This window comes from Choloepus didactylus, chromosome 1, assembly GCF_015220235.1.
Source record: "Choloepus didactylus isolate mChoDid1 chromosome 1, mChoDid1.pri, whole genome shotgun sequence".
NCBI lineage: Eukaryota > Metazoa > Chordata > Mammalia > Pilosa > Megalonychidae > Choloepus > Choloepus didactylus.
In genome coordinates, this window is record NC_051307.1 from 241,013,704 (window position 1) to 241,036,037 (window position 22,334).

Below are 22,334 nucleotides of genomic sequence, written 5' to 3' on the forward strand. Positions count from 1 at the left end.
CCTCCTGTCGGCGTGGGAGCGGCCCTAGGAGCGTGGAGCTGGTGGCGCGGGCGCTGCAGGCCGGTGGAGCTCCAGTCCCGGCCCTCCGGCCCTCCCTGGCTGGCTCCCCTCCCGCGCGGCTCCTCCTTCTGGCTCCCCGCCTTCCCAATCCACTCCCTACGCGCTCCAGTCGGTCCCGCCGTGCCGCCGCCGCACACCGATCCGCCTGGCCGCTGCGGCCGCCGCGCCACCAAACTTTCCCGGGAACCAGCGCTGGTGAGTCGGGGCGGCTCGGGCAGGGCGCGAGCAGGGGCGGACGCGGGTACCGCAGCGGCGAAGCTCGGGCTGCGCGCTGGGAGGCGCTTGGGTCGCGTTATCCCCGCGGGGCGGCCGGCACTCCGGGAGCCGACCGGCGTGGGTCTGCGCGCTTGGGGACCTTCGGGACGCAGGAGGCCCGGGTAGGGTCCAGGAGCGCGGCTCGCACCGCAGCACGTCCTGCGCCCAGTTCTGGCCCCAGCACCTTAGCGCGCTGACACCTGTGGCTTCACCCAGCTCTGCCCGGGTGTGCGCCCCGAACATCTGCCTCCAGCCTCCGGCGGGGAGAGGGCGAGCCTCCAGTTTTTCCCAGAGCTGCCCCACGGTCTAAGTTTAATATTAACCGTAGTCCCTGCCCATCCGTTGGGTGTGTTTTCTGTACCAGGTGTTGGGCATCTATTATCTCCTGGTAACTCGATGAACCGGGCATTGCTCTACCCATTTTACAGAGGAGGAAACTGAGAGTTGGGGAGGGAAAGTTGTGCCCAGAACACCAGCGAGTAAGGGGAGAGCCAGGGTTTGGAACCAGAGTCGGCCTGACAAACCCTAAGTTTAGCGTCACGAGGGGTCGGAGTGCGGGAAGCTTCAGGAACACCACTCGCCGGCCATGCGCACTGCCCCGGCTTGCAGCCAGACACACGTACCGCGCGGAGAATCTTTCGGAGAAATGGGTGGACATTGAGTCCAGCGAGTGGATTCTGGTGGCAGAAACGCATCAGTGGCTGCGCTTACAGTGCGGGGGTGAGAAAGAACAAATTCTGGAAGTTGCTTTAGGTTTTTTTGGAAGGAGCCAGGGAGGTCAGGAATAGGAGCTAGAGCGCAGCGGTTCTGCACGGTGGCTACCTTTCCCTTTCTGGGTAAACCCCTTCCCCAAGAAGAAGATCCCACCCCTGAGCTGCTCTTTGAAGTGTCCACCTCCCTGGGAGCTAGGAGGACAGAGATGCTCCAGGTAGGTTCGTTGTCTTCCGGCAGGGGGCTCCCCCTGCAGAGCCCAATGCCAGGGCACAGCGCGGGGAGACCTGTGTGAGCAAAAGTGTTTGGGTTTCATTCTATGACGGGAGGTGGGTCCCTGGGACTGGAGCACAGGAAGGAAAGGGGAGTTGGAGTCTGATAGGCAGGGGCTTGAATTCCCCACTTTTGGCTTTTATCCTGCTAGCAGGCGGGAGCCATCCCAGGCTGGAGAGATGGAAAGGGAAAGGGGGTGGGATGATCATAGCATTTGTTGTGCATTACCCCATTTCATTCTCACCGCAGTCTGCAACGTAGATACCATTATTACTACCCCCATTGAACATAGTCTGTTGAGGCCCAGAGAGGTTAAGAAACTTGCAGGAGGTGGCCCAGCTGATCTGTGGCAGAGTTGGGATTTGAACACTGTCTTGTCTGACGTTTCCAGCTTATGAAGGAAAATCAAGGCTGCAGATGGGATCCTAGGTCCCTCCAAGTTTGTGGCTCGCAGCAGCAAAGGTGAAGAATAGAGGGAATGGTAGGTGACAGAGTCCCTGTAGACACTGGTCTGCTCTATTTCTCTCTGATGGGCATCTGCTGCTGAATGGGTTCTCATTCACGCAAATCCCTGACAACTCCATGTAAAGACACTAATAGAATTCAGAGCTTGCTGAAACCTCACAGGCAAGCCTGAGGGCTTCTTGGCTTCTTCAAGAGGTGTCTCCCTGATGGAGAGGGAAGTGGGTGGGGAGGGGAGGGTACCATTTTCAAGTGTGACCAAGAGTATGGTGAAGGCAGGAGATGGCCAGGCTCTGCCTGTTCCTGATTTCAGAGCTGGGTGGAGGCTGCATCTGCCCTCCAAGGGACCCTGTGGCCAAGAGGAGTTGGGGAGTGGTTCCTTCCCATCCTCAGCTAAGTGTCCAAAGGAGGAGGAGCTTGTATCTTACATTCCTTCCCTTAGACACTCAGAGTTCTGTGTCTGCACTTTACTTTTCACATTCAACAAGTGTCCGATGGAAATAGTGTAGCCTTGGCAGAGTTGGAATCACGAAGAGATTAAATTCTGGAGCTGACCTGCTTGGGTTCAAATCATAACACTGACACTTAAGGGCTCTGTGGCCTTGGGCAAGTTGCTACACCTCTCTGTTCCTGGTTGCCCCATTAATAGAATGGAGGTACTCATAGCACCTTCCTCGTTGGGGTGATGAGAGGGTTGAGTGGTTTCACATGCATGAAGCATTTAGACCAGTGTCATGCACTACATCAAAGTGCTATTTAAATGTTGTTTGTGAGTATTGTTATTAATAAAGTCAAAAAGGTTTGGCTTTGTATCCCGACTCAGCCACCTGCAAGATGTTCACCGTCTTCAGGACTCTTGCTTTCTCATCTGAAAAGCGAGAGTATTTATTCCAACCCTGCAGGTCTAGCTTTAGATGTAATGTGTGTCCCAGAGTCTTAATGGGGTCTCAGGCTTTAAATAGTCTAAACCCCACAGTCTTAGTGTAGACTCATTTAAACCTTTCACTCTTTATTAAGTAGCCGTGATCACATTGTTACTTCTGTGGCTAACCTCGCTCCTTCATGCTGCAGCTTGGACTTCATACTGTCCCTTGGTTCTAAGGGGCTAGAGTTTGGGACAGTTTTCAAGCAGATGGGTGGGCCAGGATGGGCCTGGAGACCTGGTTTGTCCTTTGGTGAACCCTTGTGTTGTGTGGGATGAAGAAAGCCTTTTCCTGTCTTTTAGCCCAGTTTCCTACTTTTTGGTTACTTCTGGGGTCCCCAAGAGTCAAGTGTGGGCCTCTTGAGGGTCATGGGGTGGCAGGGGACATGATGTGACATTCATTTCACATGTTCTGCCCATAGCTGCTCTGTCCCCATCAAAGCAAAGAGATCACCGGAAACACAGCACCTGGCTGCCCTTCATATTGTGTTTTGTGCACCTGCTTTCAGTTGGGGAGGACACCTCCCATGATGGAGTAAAAAATGCTCAGGAGAACACGGTTCAAATCCCAGCTCTGGCCCTTAGAGCTGAGTGACCTCAGGCAGCAGTTTCCTCATCTGCAGAATGGCCATTGATCATATTTGTCAGTGGCTATGTCTCAGGATTAATGCCAGGATGGAAAAGAAGAAGAAAAGCAGATGGTATAAATGGCAAAGAATTACATGCAATCATAAGTAATTCTCCTTAGCATTCAGGCCAGGCATCAACTCTAAGTGATCCTGACCAAGACGTTTTGTCTGAAAAGACATACCTGGCAGAGGATTAGCCAAGCCCCAGTCACCTGTTGCCCTCCCTTTCAGAGCAAGGCTGAGCATTTCTGAGTCTGGGATGTAATTATAATAAGGCTCCCATATCTTGTTTATAAGTGACTCACTTCTACCAGTAATGGTGACAGAGGACTCAGACACACACTTGTCAGAACAAAGCTGCTGATGCTGTCAAAGGCGGGGTGGGGGTGGGGGGCAGGAGGCCTTGCCTCTTCTTTGCATCCGTCGTCTGGGCTGTGAATCTCCAGTGGTAATGCTTGAGGATCACATGTGTGAAATCCTCTGCCTTGGGTTGGAAGCTGACAGCTTGCAATTTGTGCAGCAGCTCGGAAGGCGAGGCCCATTGAAACTTGGCGCTGCCGGCAGTCTGTGTGATAGAAACCGTTACATCACAGCAGAGATGGTGGAGCGGAGGAGATTGAGAGAGCACCCCCAGGTTGTGGTTAGGAGCATGGACTCTGGTGTCCAAACAGACCTGAGTCTGAATCTTGGCTCTGCCAACTTGTTAGCTGTGAAACCTTGGGTAATACTTTTTTTTTGTCTGTCTCCCCCACTAGAATATCAGCTCTAATACAGCAAGGACCATGTTTATTTCATTTGCCAAGGTATTCCTCGCACACAGCAGGCACTCGTGGATGCCTAATGAATGAATGTATACTTGAATGACTAGTTTGCTTAACTAAGCCTTAACTTTCTCATCTCTACAATGGAACTAATAGAGCACCTGACTTAGAGGTTGTTGGGAGGATTGAATGAGGAAATGTTATGCATGGAATAAGTGGGAGAGTACTCTTGATGGCAAATTGATGGACAGAAGCAAGGACAGAGCTGGCTTTTGATAACCGGAGAGAGAGAACTTTTTCCCCATCCTTAGACCAAGTAAGGATCCATAATACTAATAAGAATGCCATGTTGTTTTAGTTTCCTAGGCTGCTTAAAGCAGATACCATGAAATGGGTTGGCTTAAACAATGGGAATTTATTCACTCACAGTTTTGAGGCTGGGAAAATGTTCAAATCAAGCATCATCAAGGCAAGGCTTTCTCCCCAAAGACTGGCATTCTGGGGTTGGCTGCTGGTGATCTTTGGTTCCTTTATCACATGGCAAAGGACATGACGGTGACGATGTCTCCTGGTCTCTGCCTTCTCTTCTGGGTTCCGTTTCCATTTCTTGCTTCTATGGCTTTCTCTCTAGTGTGTCTGAATTTCATTCTGCCTCTAAAAGACTGCAGTGATTGGATTAAGACCCATCCTGAATGATGTGGGCATACCTTAACTGAAGTAACCTCATCAAAAGGTCTTACTGACAATGAGTTGACACCCACAGGAATGGATTAGATTTAAGAACATGTTTTCCTGGGGTACATACAATTCCAAACCATCATACATGTATTTGCACAGCTCTCTACAAAGTGCTCTCATATCCACTGGTTCCAAACAACTAGACAGGAATGGCTGTGCAGCTGTTTTACAGCTGAAGAGACTGAGACTCGAAGTGGTATGTTCCAGTTTGGTAATGCTGCCCGTTATGCAAAATACCAGAAATGGATTGGCTTTTATAAAGGGGGTTTATTTGGTTACAGTTACAGTCGTAAGGCCATAAGGTGTCCAAGGTAAGGCATCTACAATAGGGTGCCTTCACTGGAGAAAGGCCGTTGGCATCTGGAAAACTTATGTTAGCTCAGAAGGCACGTGGATGGCATCTTCTTGCTTCCAGCTGCGTTTCAGAATGGCGTTCTCCAAAATGTCTGCGTCAGCTTCCAACTGCCATCTTCAAAATGTCTGTCTCAGCTAAGCTACAGCTCTGAGGTTCTTCTGTTTGTGAGCCCCTTTATAAGACTCCAGTGAACTAATTAAGGCCCACGCTGAATGGTGTGTCCACACCTCCATGGAAACTTTCAATCAGAGGTCACACCCTAACCAGAAGTGTCACTCACAGTTGGGTGGGTCACATCTCCATGGAAACACTCAGTCAGAAGGTTCCGACCTAATCAACACTAATACCTCTGCTCCTACAAGACTACATTAAAGAATATGGCTTTTTCTGGGGGACATAATATATACAAACTGGCACAGGGGATATTGGGATGCCCAGAGTCACATGGTTTAGAAGCAGCAGGTGGTAGAACACAAGCCAAGGTTGCTCTGATTCCTAAGTCCCAGCCATTACCACTGAGTCTTCTGTTGCCTTCTGAAGGAGGGAAGGTGCCATGTTGAGTCTTCCAAGTTTCCCTCTTCATATTTACTATATCTTTAACATCTCAGAATACAGTTTCCTCATTTTCCCTTGGATGTCTTGTACATCTTTTGTTAAATATATTCCTAGGCACTTGATATGTTGTATGCTATTATAAACGGTGTGTGTGTGTGTGTGTGTGTGTGTGTGTGTGTATTTAAACTTAATGCTCTGTTGGTTACTTTTTTGGAGAAATATGTTTGCATTCTGTGTATTGATTTTGTGCCCAGAAATCTTGCTTGAACCTTGCTTTTTTATTGATTGAAAAATTTTTATTTTTAGTTTATTTTGGAAATTCTGTGTCTACAGTCATAGCAGGTGCAAATAGCAGTTTCGTTTCTTCTTTTCCAATCATTTCCTTCCTTCTTCTCCCCCTTGCTTTCTTGCCTTCTTACCCTGGCTGGGATCTCACTACAATGGTGGATTGAAGAAGTGACAGTGTGTGTCTTGTCTTTTGCCATTCTAATGGAAGGGCTGTACATTTGACCATAAGTATGTTTACTCTAGATTTTTGGTAGATATTCTTCATCAGATTAAAAACTTGCCTTTCTAGTCCCAGTTTGTTAAGTGTTTCTTTTCTTTTTCGTCATTAATGGAAGTTGAGTTTTAACAGATGCTTTTTCGGCACTTGCTCAGATAAGCATTTTATTTTCCCTTTTTAATGTCTTAATTTGATGAATTATATTGTTTTTTTTTCCAGACTGGTTGTCCTGTAGTGTCTGTATTACAAGATTATATTGGCTAACATTTTTGTTTAGGATTTCTGTCTCTGTGACCATGAGTGAGATTTGCTGGAGATTATCCTTTTCCGTATTTGATAAGATCTGGTAGCCAGATTTTGTTGGCCTCACAAAATAAGGTGGGCAGAGTTCCCACTTTTTATGTTCTCTGGAAGAGATTGCGCAAGATGAGTAATGTTCTTCCTTGAATGTTTGGTGGAATTCATCAGTGAGGTCCCCAGTGGGTGGGAGTTAAAGTGGAGAGTGGGGTGGAAAGCTGGTTTCAGCTTAATGCAAGCAACAAAGAGTTTTCTAACAATGATAGTGTCAAACAGTGGCTCGGACTGCCTCAACTGGGAGTGTACAGGGACAGTGAAGCTGTCTGTCCTGTGTGCCACAGAAGAGCCCATCCGTGGACACTAAGTGAGGGTTCTTCCAAGCAGAGCCTGGCACAGGGCAAAGCCCCAAAGCTGTCAGCTCAGCTCAAATTTCCTTCTTCTGAAATTGCTGCAGCTGCAAATTGTTGTCATGAAGTATTGTTCCTTGGTGGGCACGGGGTGGGTGGGGGGCTTACCCTCTCGGATGTGGTATTAGTTTGCGCGGAATCCCCAGATTATGACAGAAGAACCACACTCCTACTCACCCCAATACTTGGCCCTCCCAGAGGAGCTAGATTTGGGCGTATGTCTGAGCAGGAATCTTTCTTCAGTCCTCTTTTTTTGTTTTTAATTAATAGACTTTATTTTTTAGAAAAGTTTTAGGTTTATAGAAAAACTGAGCAGAAAGTACAGAAAGTTCTCATATTACCACCCCCTACCCCCTCCCACCACCCCAGTGTCCGCTATTCTTAACATCTTGCATTAGTGTGGTACATTTGTTACAATGGATGAACCGTTATTGATACATTATTATCAGTTAAAGCTCATAATTTACTTTAGGGTTCACTCTGTGTTACGCATGTCCATGAGTTTTGACAAATGCATGTCATGCATCCACCGTGACAGTATTATACACAATTGTTTCACTGCCCTAAAAATCCCTCCACCATCCCAACCCCTGACAGCAGTCCTCTTTTAATAAAGCGCCAGACACTGCGCCAACTCAGATCCTCGCCCTCAACCCCCACAACAATATTCTGAATTCGTTACTATGCTCTCTATTACTCAGATTAGGGAAACCGGGTTTCTAGTTGCTATTGTTTTCATGGTTTCAGATTTTACATGAAATGATCGCTCTCTAACCTATTCAGATTTTAGCATGAGACAACGATCTAAATTAATTTCTTCTTCGCCTATTTAATCAGTTGTGCCCAGCCTACTTACTGAGTTGTTCTTTTTCTCACCACCTTCCTTCCTTAGGCCTCTTGCATCAATGCTAAACTATCACACATCTTGACCAGCAGGGTCACATGTTGCACAGCTCCAGGGACACCATCCCCATGCCGCTGGGCTGGGCGTCAGCATGTGCCACCTGGAAGCCCTTTCTCTCCTTAGCACCAAAACCTTTACAGGCTAAACATCCATGCTCTGTTAGACCATCCATTGATTCCAGACAGGGGCTCTGCAGAAGATGGCACCCTCAAACTGGGTTACCAAGGGGAGTTTAATAGAGGGACAATTCACAAAGACGTTTGCTAGGTGTGGGAAGGCCCACATGGGATGGGGCAGTGTCCTGGGGGTATCAGTGGTGGAGAGGAGAGTATGTCCACCCCTGTGCCTGCAGGAGCCAGGGAAAGGAGCAATGGTGGAAACCTGGAGAGAGCGCTGTAGGAGAGGTAGAGGGTGCGGCCCAGAGGGAGTAGGGGATAAGCAGCCAAATGCCCTCTCCTTCCACCCTCCCATTGGCCAAAGCCAACCAGCAGCTGGAGGGCAAGGGGCCTTCCAAGAACTCAGCTTCTGTGGCCCAGAGATCGAAGTTCAGAAGCGTACAAAAGAACTCATCCAAGTGTTACATGCTGTTGGGATAGTAGATGTTTTAACAGCTACCAAAGGCATTGCCTCCCCCTTCTTTTTTTCTCTTCTTCAAACATTTCCAGGCAATTTTCACTAGGTGTATTCTTTTAGGACAGCTTCATTTATTGACAGGCTGGCTTTTCTCTGTTCCTGGAGAGAATCACTAACCATCAGGAAATAAATCAATCCTGCTGCCCTTCACCTTGAGCCCGTGGGACGTGCGGTTCCATCGCAAGCCAGCACCTGCTGGCTGGGGCATCTGCTGACGACGTGACTATTGATTCTGGGCCCATAATGGAAGCAACTTTTGTTTCCTCGGTCCACGGTGTCTCACCACGTGTAGGGCAGGTTTACCCTGATGGATTCTGGCTGTCTTACTTCTGGTCTCCCTGGAAAATGACATTCTAGCTCTTTGCAGTGCCTCTCTGGGGCTCCCCAGAATGGATTTGGGGGGAACCGTGAATTCTGCATTTAAGTCAGACCATCACAATCTCCTTCTCCAAACCAATTCATGGGAGGCAGAAAGAGACAAAGAGGATAAAATGTAATTTTATGTATAAATTTGATTTTCTAAATTAGATTCATAAATTCAGTTTATGGTTAAGAGCACAGGTTCCAGAGTCAGATGGCAGAGGTTCAGCTTCCAGCTCCTCTGCCTTCCATTGTGTGTCCTGGGCAAGGGACTCTATCTTTCTTTCCTTGGTTCCCTCAATTGTAGAGTGGCATTAGTGCTAGTGTTAACTTATAGGGCTGTTATGAGGATTAAATGAGTTATGAAGCTTTAAAAGATTGATTTTTTTCTTAATTTTTTGATTAACTTTTTTATTTGGAAATAATTTCGCACTTACAGGACAATTGCAAAAAAGTATAAAACCCATACAGTGATCCACCAACTATTAACATTTTACCACATTGCCATACCTTTCTGTCGGTCTGTCTTTCTTTCTATCTATCTATCCATCTATCTATCTTTCTTTTTTTCAGGCAGAACTTTTTAAATTCTATTTATTTATTTTTTATTTATTTTGTTTTTAAATCAGTAAAAGAAACTGGGTCCTAGAAGCTGCAATGATCTAAGCAGCAACTGGTTTGTCTATTCATCCTCTTTGATTGTTTAAATACATTATCGTACTATCTCTTTTCATAATACCTCATGTACATTTCCTAAGAACAAGGATATTTACTGATGTAACCACCTTAAATGCAGTTATTAAGTTCAAGAAATTTAATATTGATATAAAGTTTATGTTTATATTTCAGTTTTTTCCTATGTCCCAATAATGTCTTTTGGGCCACTGTCTCCTCCATTATTAGATCCAGTCCAGGATCAAGTATTGCATTTAGCAGTTAATAGTCTCCCTCTCCTTTTTAAAATTGTAGAAACATATATATAACATGAACTTCCCCTCCTCAACCCCTCCCAAGTACACCATTCAGTGGGATTAATCACATTCGCAATGTTGTGCTACCCGCACCACAATCCATTACCAGAACTTCCCTGTCACCCCAAATAGAAACCCTATACCCGTAATGCGTTAACTCTACAAAGATTAATATTTGAAAAGCATTTTGAACAGGGTCTGGTGAATAATAAGTGTTTAAGAAATAAACCAACAAATAAATAAATATATTATATGGATTTCTTCTCCCCCAAGAAATTTGAAATAATTTGTCACGTTCCAAAACAAATCCCCCAGACTTTTTTTTTTTTTTTTAATTGCATTAATCCTATATGTTAATGCCAATAACCACATTTCAATTTCTGGCCTGCTTTGTGTTATTAGTGTTTTCTGTGTAAAGATGTTTTCTCTCAAATTAGACTGGGGTCCACCTGCAGCAGGCAGCAAGGCCGGAGTCGTCGGCCGAGCCTGAGGCTTGAGCTTGCTCCCCGGTGGAGGGATCCACGGTGGCTGAGGGGCGGTGGTGAATCTGGTAGGAAGAGGCAGCTGGAAAGGCAACGCATAAAGGGGCCGCCGCGGGGCGATGCGGTGACCGCTGCGGCAGGCCCAGGAGCCGAGTGCGCCCCGGCCCTCAGCCGGTGCTGCTGGATCCGCGCTCCCGAACACCTCGTCTTCTCCGGCCGATCCGCGATCGCCAAGGCGGCCTCGCGCCCCTCGCCCCTTCCCCGTCCCTCCCCCACCCCTGTCCCCGCCCGGGGGGCCGCCGCCACCCGCCTCCCACGATGGCTCTGAAGAGAATCCACAAGAATTTGAAATGTGTCATACCACTGCCTACTCGCCTCCATGGTGCCCAGAATTGAACGACCTGGCACGGGACCCCCCAGCTCAGTGTTCAGCAGGTCCTGTTGGAGGTGATATGTTCCATTGGCAAGCTACAATAATGGGGCCAAATGACAGTCCCTACCAGGATGGGGTATTTTTCTTGACAATTCATTTCCCGACAGATTACCCCTTCAAACCACCTAAGGTTGCATTTACAACAAGAATTTACCATCCAAATATTAACAGTAACGGCAGCATTTGTCTTGGTATTCAACGGTCACAGTGGTCTCCAGCACTAACTATTTCAAAAGTACTCTTGTCCATCTGTTCTCTGTTGTGTGATCCCAATCCAGATGATCCTTTAGTGCCTGAGATTGCTCGGATCTACAAAACAGATAAAGTACAACAGAATAGCTCGGGAATGGACTCAGAAGTATGCGATGTAATTAAACAAATTATTGGATAACCTCTACAAATAAAGATAGGGGAACTCTGAAAGAGAAAGTCCTTTTGATTTCCATTTGACTGCTTTCTATGAGCCCACGCCTCATCTTCCCCTGTGCACATGTTGACCTGATACAGCAGTGCTGCGTGTTATACATACTTGGAACAACAAACTAGAAATACTGTACTCCTGTACCAACATTGCCTCCTAGCAGAGAATTGTGTGTGTGGCAAGCCAGTTCTCCAGGCGTAACCTAGATGTGAGACTAAAAGCTTTCCTTAATTGACTTAAATTTGGATAACAGCAAGGTGAGGGGTGGTGGGTATAGTGTGTGCTTGGATGGGGAAGAACAGCTCCACTGACCTGTAGGAGACTGTTTTAAGTGGAGTCCTTTTACACTCAAAACAGTTATGAAAAGCAAAGTGAAGAACATGAAGCTGTTTCTTTATTCATTTTATTCTGAAGGACCTACGTCTTAGGTGAAAGTTACGACCAACCAGATTAAAACTGTACCTACATTCTGTATTTTAAGGTCTGAGTTTAACTGGTCAATATTTAAATGGATTGGAGCTATTAGTGCATAAAGTGTGATGGGCTTTTGTTCCCCACTCTTTTACATCTCCCCACCCTTTCAGCCTTTATCCTTTCAGCCCCTTTCTCTTTTCCATAATTTTCGGTTTGTATGTGGTTTCTCAGTTAATACATAGCTAATAGCTCTTATTTTTCTTATGTTTTTAATTGCTTAGGTCTATCTGGATGTTAGGGTAAAAATTCATTTGATGGAAATACTTGTGTGTATTTAAAGACCCAGTTGCTCCTCTGGAGCTCATACGTTCAAGAATGATTAATCTGTGTAATAAACTGATTACTGCAGTCATTACGTATAAAAAAAAAAAAAATTAGACTGGAAGCTCCTTGAGGGCCTGTTGGATTTCACTTTGCTGAATTCTTTTAAAAAGTACCAGAGACTTTGGGGAAGATAGCAGAGTAGGGGGCTCCAGGACTCAGTCCTTCCACCAAAACAACTATTAAACAGGCAGAAACTATCTGATACACTATTTTGAAACTCCAGAAGTCAGAACACTGTACAACATCCAGGGAAAAGCACAAAGAAGAGGCTGATAAATTACAGTAAAGAACAGTAAATTGCTCTCTCCACATGGTGGCTACTGACCCCCACTCCCCACTCTCACGGCAGGCCAGCGCAGGGTCCAGTCCTTGGCTAGCTGCTGACGATAGAAAGGTACATAAGAGCCCTCTTATCCAAGAACAGGGGTGCGTGCAGCTGATCACTGTTAGTGGTTAGTGAATCTGAATCACTGGGTCCCAGCTCTGAGGGCAGCTATTGTTTCAGCCCTCCCCAGACAGGGGCAGAGGTGGTGGAAATTTAAAGATGCAGCACTTCCTTGGGGCTGCAGGGAATAGTTAGCTGAAGGGCTGCATTTGCCAGGCAGGCCAGGAAAGCTCAGCTTCAGGGAACCACTGGAGAAACTCTTGGCACCCTTCCTGATCCCTTCCCCAGGGCCCTTTGGGACAAGTCTGCGCTCCCTTCATGGGTTCCTGGCCCTGATTTGGCTGAGAAAGACTGAATTGGGAAAGTCTTCCCTGGGGTGACCCTCCTCCCAGAATTTGCCTCTCAGGCAAAAGCAGCTTGAGACAACGAAAACAGTGTAAAAATCTGTAGAGGTCCTAACCCTAGCTCCACCATGTCAAAAGTTTCTTTCAAGATCATACTGATGTCAGACCCGCAGCTGTCCTACAAAATACTCAGCGTTCCCAAAGGCATCCCTCTCACAGCAGTCTTAAAGTTTGCAGCAGAGGAATTTAAAGTTCCTACAGCAACAAGTGCAATTATTACCAGTGATGGAATAGGAATAAACCCCGTACAGACTGCAAATTATCCCTAGAGACCGCGTTGGACGATGTTAATGTCGGTTATTTGGAACACAAGAGTATCTTTCAGAATAAATATTGTAATTTTTTTGTAAAATTGATATCAGGCTATTAAAAATACTCTGAAAATGCCAGTAGTCAGTGAAGTAGTAAAAGACGACGGTTGTATCTCGTCACGTGACAGGGAATGCTTGTAGCATGAACCTACCACTGCTGCCACCATCTTTCACTGCTGCCTCTCCGTGGCACCTATTAGTTCATTAGGGGTAAATGTTTTATAACTGGAGGATGCTTCTGAAAATTCTTTCTGAAAACATTTGGAAAATTAAAGTTTAATAAACCGTAATTACTTGTCTTTGGGTTAAAAGTTTTTAAAAATATCTGGTGCATAGATGGCAGTTTGCTGGATAGCGTCTAACTTGCAGGGCTCATAAATAGGTGAATTTCTAGTTATATGTAGTTTATGAGGAGGGTCATAGACATGCCAGTGAACACACAGCTATTTAAATATTTATCATTTAGTTGTTTTTTTTTTTACATTTCAAACTTCATGTATGCACATAAATTTCTATTTAATATCAAAGTGCCAATTTTTTAGACAGCCTTCATGAATAAATTGATATCCCACACCAAGTGGTTTTAACTGTTAACAGAGTCCATTCTCCCAGTGGTAAAAAGCGACAGCACATTAGAAAAAACCTTTGCTGAATTGTGCATTTCTTTATCAATCCCTTTTGGAACCCACACCTACAAGAATCGTCAAGAAACCATTTCTTTTTGAGGATGATAATTCTAAATAGCATTCAGGAGGAGATTATTATTTGCAAAGATCTGGAGATTGCAGCAAAGCTGTAAATGGAAATGCTGGTTTGTTCTACTTATTGAAGATCCAACATTTAAAGGAGAGTTAAGATAAGTCTCCCAAATGAATAAGAAGCCAGGATAGGGAAGCTGGGGACGCCCAGTGATCAGGCTAGTAAGGAGGAAGGCAACCAAGGACCACAGTGAAGGGGAACACAAAGCCGAAGCCAAGGGCACGGAAAAATCCAACCGGGCAGAGAACTGCAGAGGGCATGCTGGGGAGGGCTGAGGGGAAAATCAAAACGGCATTGCCGAAAGTAGCAGAAGGCAATTAGAGCAAATTATAGGCCTGCTCAACATACAGATTTCAATATTCTCTCAAGGAAATCCAGAGAAAGGCATGCAGAAGGAAGTATTTTGGTTATTCTTATAGAGGAAACCAGTATCTTTGCAAGTCCTGAAAGATGGAATGAAGAAATGAAGGCTCCTGGTGATTGAGAAGCAGAACGCAACCTGGATTTCTAGAGGGCTAGCACTCTAAAAGCAGATGGTGTGCCTGCTGGCTCTGTCTTGAACTGTAAATATAGTTGTAGGCTTTCCATAAATATTTTCTGAACTATTGTGATGGTTTGATTCTGTATGTACCCCAGAAAAGATCATATTCTTAAAGCTAATCCATTCCTGTGGGTGTAGACCTATTGTGCGTGGGAACTTTTGATTAGGTTATTTCAGTTGAGTTGTGTGCCCCTGGTGGGTCTTAATCCTCTTACTGGAGTCCTGTTTAAGAGATGGAATTCAGAGAAGTTAAGACAAAAAGTCCACACAGAAGCTGAGACAGAAGCTAAAAGAGAAAAGCACACAGAAGCTTGGAGAGGAAATCACTGAAGCCAGAAACTGGAAGCAACGAAACCCAGGAGAAAAGGGAAAGACCGGCAGATTTCACCATGTGTCTTGAGGATTGCCAATAGCCAGTCTTCAGGGAGAAATTATAATGTGTTGATGCCTTGATTTGGACATTTTCATGGCCTCAGAACTGTGAACTTGTAAGTTAATGAATCCCCTTTGTAAAAGCCAACTCATTTCTGGTATATCGCATTTCGGCAACTTTAGCAAACCAAAAGAACCATTCATGAATCAAGTATCTCTAAGACCAATTTTTATCCATGTGTGTCTTCTTTGTCATAGACCCTAGCTTCATTGGGAAAAAATTTACAAAGAAATGCAACAGAATCAGCCTTCAAAGAGTGGCATTGGTAGTTAAATTTAAGAAGTTAACCAGATATTGTTCACAAACTTTGACAAATGAATAGCAGGATTCTGAATTATCAAAGGGGAAAAATATCTTTGCTGAGGTAGAAAAGAGAGAAAGGGGCAGAAGGAATGGTCAAAGAAATAATGACAGAGAACTTTCCAAACTTAAGTAAAATACATGAATATGCACATCCACTGAGCCCAGAGAGCACTAAACAGGATAAACATGAAGAGAAATACAACTTATTATATATTGATTATAGTATCAAATGTAAAAGATAAGGAGAGAGCTCTGAAAGCTGCAAGAGAAAAGCCACATGCCATATGTAAGAGAATCCCAATAAGATGAAGTGCCAAGTTCTCATCCAAAACCATGGAGGCAAGAAGTCAGTGGGTTGAAATACTTAAAATGCTGAAGAAAAGCAACTGCTGGCCAAGTATTTTATATCTGGCAAGACTCTTCTTTCAAAAATGAGGGAGAGGTTAAGACAAATTCAGATAAACAGAAGCTGAGGGAGTACATCACAACTAGACCTGCCCTACAAGCAATGCTAAAGGGAGTTCTTTAGGCTAAAATGAAAAGGCACTAGACAGTGGTTCAAAGCAGCATAAAGAAATAAAGACTCTAGTAAAGGTAGCCATTTAGGTAATTATAGATACCAGTATCGGCTGCTGTTGTTGTTGTTTGTATATAACTCCACTTCTTAAGTTCCTACAGGTGCTAAAATGCAAATGCATAAAAATAATGATAAATCTGGGTGTTTGGACATAGAATGTACAAAGATATAAGTGGTAACAAGTACCAAAAAAGTGAGGATCAGAGGGGTATAGGAAAAGTATATGTGTATGCTATTAAAGTTAAGTTGGTATCAAACCAAATATAATTTTTATATATTTAGGATGTCAAGTTTTAACTCTATTGGAACCTCAGGGAAAACAGATGAAAAATGTATTGAGATAGAAAGGACCCAATATGGCACAACACAAGAAAGCAAATAAATATAAAAGAAAGCTTCAACAGAAGTGAGAGGTAAAAAAGTATAAGACTTACACAAAGGCTAAGTAGAAAAACAGCAGAAGAAAGAGCTATATTATCAGTAGTGACTTTAAATGTAAATGAATTAAACTCTCCAGTCAAAAGATAGAGATTGGCAGAATGGACAAAAAGCATGACCCAACTATATTCTGTCTGCAAGAGACTCACCTTAAAGTCAAAGATACAAGTAGCTTGATGGTGAATGGATGGAAAAAATTATACCATGCAAGTGGTAACCAAAAGAGAGCTGGGGTGGCTGTACCAATATCAGATAAAACAGACTTTAAGTCAAAAATGTTTATGAGGGGCAAAGATGGTCATCACATACTGATAAAGGGGACAATTCAATGGGAAGATGTAACAATTATAAATATGTATGTGCACCTAACAGCAGATGAAGCAAATACTGACAGATGTGAAGGGAAAAATTGACAGTTCTATATTAATAGTAGGAGACTTTAACACACCACTTTTAATAATGGATAGAACATCTAGTCAGAAGATCAATAAGGAAGTATAGTACTTGAATGACACACTAAACCAACTAGACCTACCAGACATAAATAGAACACTGCAACCAACAAAAACAGAATACAATTCTTCTTGAGTAGACATAGATCATTCTCCAGGATAGACCTTATGTTGGGTCACAAAACAAGTCTCATTAAATTAAAAAATGTTGAAATCATACAATGCATATTCTCCAACCACAACGGAATGAAGCTAGAAATCATTAACAGAGGGAGAAAGGGAAATTTCACAGGTATGTGGAAATTAAACAACATACTCTTAAACAACCAATGGGGTAGAGAAGAAATAAGTGAAATTAGGAAATATCTTGAGACAAATGAAAAGAAAAGTACAACAAACCGAAACCTATGAGATGAAGTGAAGGCAGTGCTAGAGGGAAATATATAGCTCTAAATGCTTACATTAAAAAGAAGTAAGATTTCGAAACAGAGACCTAAACTCAAAACTGGAAGAAGCAGAAAAAGAAAAGCAAACTAAACACAAAGCAAGCAGAAGGAAGGAAATAACAAAGATTAGAGCAGAGATAAATGAAATAGAAAACAAAAAAACAGTACAATCAACGAAACCAAAATTGGTTCTTTGACAAAAACAACAGAATTGAAAACCTTTAGCTAGACTGACGAAGAGAGAGGATACAAATAACAAAAATCAGAAATGAAAAAAGAGGTGTTACTGCCGACTCTGCTGAAATGAAAAGGATTGTAAGTGAATACTATGAAAAATTGCCAGTAAATTAACCTAGATGAAAAGGACAAATTCTTAGAAACACATAAACTACCTACATTGACTCAAGAAGAAATAGAATATCTCAACAAACCAATTACTAGTAAAGAGATAGAATCAGTTTTCTGGTTTGCTAAAGCTGCTGGAATTCAAAATACCAGAAATGGATTGGCTGTTATAAATCAGGTTTGTTAGGTTATAGATTTACAGTTCTAAAGCCATAAAAGTGTCCAAATTAAGGCATCAAGAGGTAGATACCTTCTCTGAGAAAAAGGCCGATGGCATCTGAAACGCCTCTGTCAGCTGGGAAGGCACATGGCTGGCGTCTGCTGGTCCTTTGCTCCCGGTTCATGTTGCTTTCAGCTTCCGATTCCAGTGGCATTTCTCTCTAAGCATCTGTAGGTTCTCACTTAGCTTCTCTGGGGCAAACTCTGGGCTTCATCTCTTAGCTTACCATCTCCAAGTGTCTTCCTGTCTGCCTCTCTAAGATGTCTCTGGGTGTTTTCTCTCTAAGCATCTCTGCCTTTTATCCTCTCATAGAGGATACCAGTAAACTAAGACCTACCTTAAATGGGTGTGTCACATATCCATGGAAATAATCTAATCAAAAGTCTGCTTCCACAACATTGGATTAAAAGAATGGTTTTTCTGGGGAATGTAATAGATCCAAACCAGCACAATCAGTAATCAAAAACTTCCCAACAAAGAAAAACCCAGTACCACATGACTTCACAGGGGAATTTTTACAAAAGATTTCAAGGAAACTTAACTCCAGTTCTGCTCAGACTCTTCCAAACAATTCAAGAGAAGGGAACACTTCCTGATTCATTCTATGAGGCCAACATCACCTCATACTAAAGCCTTATGAAGATACCACAAGAAAGGAAAACTACAGACCAATATCTCTTATGAATATATACGCCAAAATCCTCAACAAAATACTAGCAAACTGAATCCAGTAGCATATTAAAATACTTATACACCATGATTAAGTCGGGTTTATCCCTAGTATGCAAGCGTGGTTCAACATAAGGAGATAATGTGATACACCACATTAACAGAATGAAGAAAAAAATACATGGTCATCTCAATCAATGCAGAAAAGGCATTTGAGAAAATCCAGCACCCTTTCTTGATAAAACACTTAGAAAACTAAGGATAGAAGGAAACTTCCTCAACATGATAAAGGGCATATAGGAAAAACCTACAGCTAACATCATACTTAATGGTGAAAGACTGAGAGCCTTAGGTCTAAGATCAGGAACAAGACAAGAATGTCTACCGTCACTTCTCTTATTCAATATTGTACTGGAAGTTCTTGCCAGAGCAGTTAGGAAGGAAAAATAAATAAAAGGCATACAAATTAAAGGAAGAAGTAAAACTTTCCCTATTTACAGATGATATGATCCTATATATAGAAAATCCTGAAAATTACACAGTAAAGCTACTAGAGCTTATAAATGAATTCAGCAAGGTGGTGGGATACAAGATCAACATGCAAAAATCAGTAGTGTTTCTATACACAAGCAAAGAACAATCAGAACAAGAAACCAAAAAAAAAATCCATTCATAATAGCAACTAAAAGAATCCAATATCTAGGAATAAATCTAACCAAGGAAGGAAAGGGCTTGTACACAGAAAACTACAAAACAGTGCTAAAAGAAATGAAAGGATACCTAAATTAATGGAAGGATATCCTGTGTTATGGATTGGAAAACTAAATATCAAGATGTCATTACTACCCAAAGCAATTATGGATTGAATGCAATCCTAATCAAAAGTCCAACAAACTTCTTTGCGAAAATGGAAAGCCAGTTGTCAAATTATAAGGAAAGGTAAGGGGCCCCAAATAGCTAAAGACATCCTGAAAAAAGAAAAATGGAGTTGGAGGCACACTTCCCAATCTTAAAACTTATTACAGAGTCATGGTAATCAAAATAGCATGATACTGGGACAAGGATAGACATAGAGACCAATGGAACAGAATGGCAGATTAAGAACTCAACCCTGATATTTATGGCCAACTGATTTTTGACAAGGTAGCAAAGACCACTCAATTGGGAAAGAATAGTCTCATCAACAAATGGTGCTGGGAAAACTGGATTTCCATTTCGTAAGGGAGGGGGAGGACCACTACCTCATACCATATACAAAAATCAACTCAGAATGGATCCAAGACCTAAATATAAGAGCTAGAACTATCAAACTCCTAGAAGAAAACATAGGGAAGCATCTTCAGGACCTTGTGTTAGGCAATGGTTTCTTAGACTTTACACCCAAAGCACAAACAACAAAAGGAAAAATTGGTAAATAGGACCTCATCAAAATAAAAAACTTGTTCCTCAGAGGAGTTTATCATGAAAGTAAAAAGACAACTTATTCAATGAGACAAGATCTTTGGAAACCACATATATGATAAAGGATTAGTATCCAGTATATATAAAGAAATCCTTCCACTTAAGAAGAAGACAAACAGCTCAGTTTAAAAATGGGCAAAAGAGTTGAGCAGACATCTCTCCAAAGAACATATACGAATAGCTAGAAAGCACATGAAAAGATGCTCGACCTCAGTAGCCATCAGGGAAATGCAAATCAAAACCACAATGAGATACCATTTCACACCCGTTAGAATAGCTGCTGTTAAAAAAAAATTACAAGTATTGGAAAGGATGTGGAGAAATAGAAACACTCATTCATTGCTGGTGGGAATGTAAAATGGTGCAGCTATTGTGGAAGACAGTGCGGTGGTTTCTCAGAAAGCCAAGTATAGAACGACCATATGACCCAACAATCACACTTTTGGGTCTATACCAAGAAGAATTGAAAGCAGGGAATTGATCAGTATTTGCATACTGATGTTCGTAGTGGCATTATTCACAATTGCCAGAAGATGGAAGCTACCAAAATGTCCATCAACCAATGAATGCATAAATAAAGTGTGATACATACATACGGTGGAATATTATTCAGTCGTAAAAAGAAATGAAGTTCTGATTCATGCGACATCATGGATGAACCTTGAAGACATCATGTCGAGTGAAATAAGCCAGACACAAAAGGGCAAATATTATATGATTTCACTCAATTAGAATAGGCAAACTCACAGAATCAGAATCTAAAATGTAGGTTACTAGAGAACGGGGTCAGAATAGGGAACGGGAAGTGAAGTTTAAAAGGTACAGGGTTCCAGTTTGGAATGAAAGAAATGTTTTGGTAATGGATGACGGTGATGGTGACATAGCATTGTGAATGAAATTAACAGCACTGAAGTATATATCTGAACATAATTAAAGGGGGAAATGATAGAGTGTTCATATGGTAACAGAATAACAATTTTAAAAATCCATGTAACGACGATACACAGTGAACCCTAAGTTAAACCATAGACTTTAATTAATAGTACAATCATAAAAATGTGCTCTCGTCAATTGTAACAAATGTTCCATACCAATGCTGGATTTCGGTGATGGTGGTAGGTAGGGGTGGTATATGGGAGTCCTGTGTTTTATGCATGATTGTTCTGTAAACCCACAATTTCTCTAATAAAGGGGGAAAATTACTAGAACCTGGAGGGAAGTGGGTTTGATGGCAAGAGTTGGGGTTTCAGATTCTAGACCCAGATTCACATCCAAATGCCACTAACGGATGCCTCTTTGGCCTTAGAGAAAGCATTTTACCATCCCTGGCCTCAGTTTCCTTGCCTGTGAACGGGAAATCAGAGTAAAACACATCTCACAGCATTATCGAGAGCCTCCTCTCCCAGATCTTGCACTGGCTGATGCCATCTTATCATCAGGGAACCAAATGTCCCCTCCTCAGAGGCCTTCCCGACCTCTCCAAGTTTACTTCCTCCTTCCCCCCAAGCAGCCACAGTCCATTTGATTTTCTTCATAGCTCCCACCAGGCGACAGCTCCAGGGGTGTAGGGCTGCCTTCTCGCAGATTTACTACTCTGCTTGCCGTGCCTTCCTTAGCACCTGGCACCTAGTAAGTGCAGAGTAAAAACTCATGGAACAAAGGAAATGGGACAGCAAGTAGACCCATCAAGACAGGGCCGTATCTTGATCCTGTAAATGGCAGGCAGCACTGAGCATGGAGGTGAGGTCTATGAACTGAATATAGTACCTGGGTCTTAACGACGCTCACAAACCTTTGAAGCGAGTGTCCTTTTAGGCATTTTGAAAATAGTGAGGCACAGTGAGTTCTTTTCACTGTTGCATCAAGACTTCCATAGATATTTGTCAGCCGTTTATTGATTGATTCTCCCAGCACCTCACCCAGGGCTGGCCCGAGACCCCAAGACACTCCATTAATAGGTCAGGAGCACAGGATGAGGTTTTCTCCCACTGGTCAGTCCCCACTGGGGAGATTGAAGAGGCCCGATAAATAGCACTCCCTTCCCAGCCTGAGTGCTGAACGAATCAGGAATGAAGACAAAAAGCGAGGCAGCTGGAGAACAAAATACTGCTGTGATTGCTGATCGCAGTGATGTCGGGACTGGAAGCCGGAACTGGACTGGGGTCTTCCCACCCAGAGCAAGCATGCTGGGCCCCCGCCGACATGAGACCCCTTTTGCTTTCCTGTAGAGAGCAGAGTAGGACACATGCTACCTGCAAGCAGGCTGCCTCCTAAGAGGAACTGGGAAGAGACTGTGTTCTGCCTGCCTATTTCATCTCTCAACCTCACTCCTGAATATGACCCACTTTCAACCCAGGGAGGGGAAATGAGGAGGGAGAGCGAAGCCAGGAGGATTTTAGGCCTGTGAAATTCCCATCATGTGGAAGGAAACATGAGGAGGAGGCCAGAAGCCTCTCTTGCCATTACCCTTGAAGTGTGGGAGTAGGTCAAGAGAGACAGGGAAATCCAGAGGCAGAGTAGTAGAAAATGACGAGGGTCCCTGACCTTTCTGATCCTTCACAGCCAGCTGAAAGTGGAAGGGAACTGCCATCTATCGAATGGGCGCCTCCCATTTGTTGTGTCACCCAGGCCTCTCAACAGCCCTGCAAGATAAGCATT

General features: G+C 43.5%; 1 protein-coding gene and 1 pseudogene across 2 annotated transcripts in view; both read left to right on the forward strand.

Moving 5' to 3' along the window:
• The first annotated feature begins 224 nt into the window (after positions 1-224).
• The window catches only part of HRH1 (histamine receptor H1), a 116,280-nt gene continuing 94,170 nt past the window's right edge, over positions 225-22,334 (forward strand). The window contains exon 1 of one of the 2 annotated variants that reach the window (XM_037801989.1): positions 225-255. The gene's annotated coding sequence lies outside the window, so the exon portion shown is untranslated. Of the gene's footprint in view, positions 256-1,632; positions 1,781-22,334 lie in introns of those variants that run through there. The other variant, XM_037801992.1, reaches the window with a different exon arrangement.
• Positions 10,583-11,840, forward strand: LOC119508361 (annotated as a pseudogene).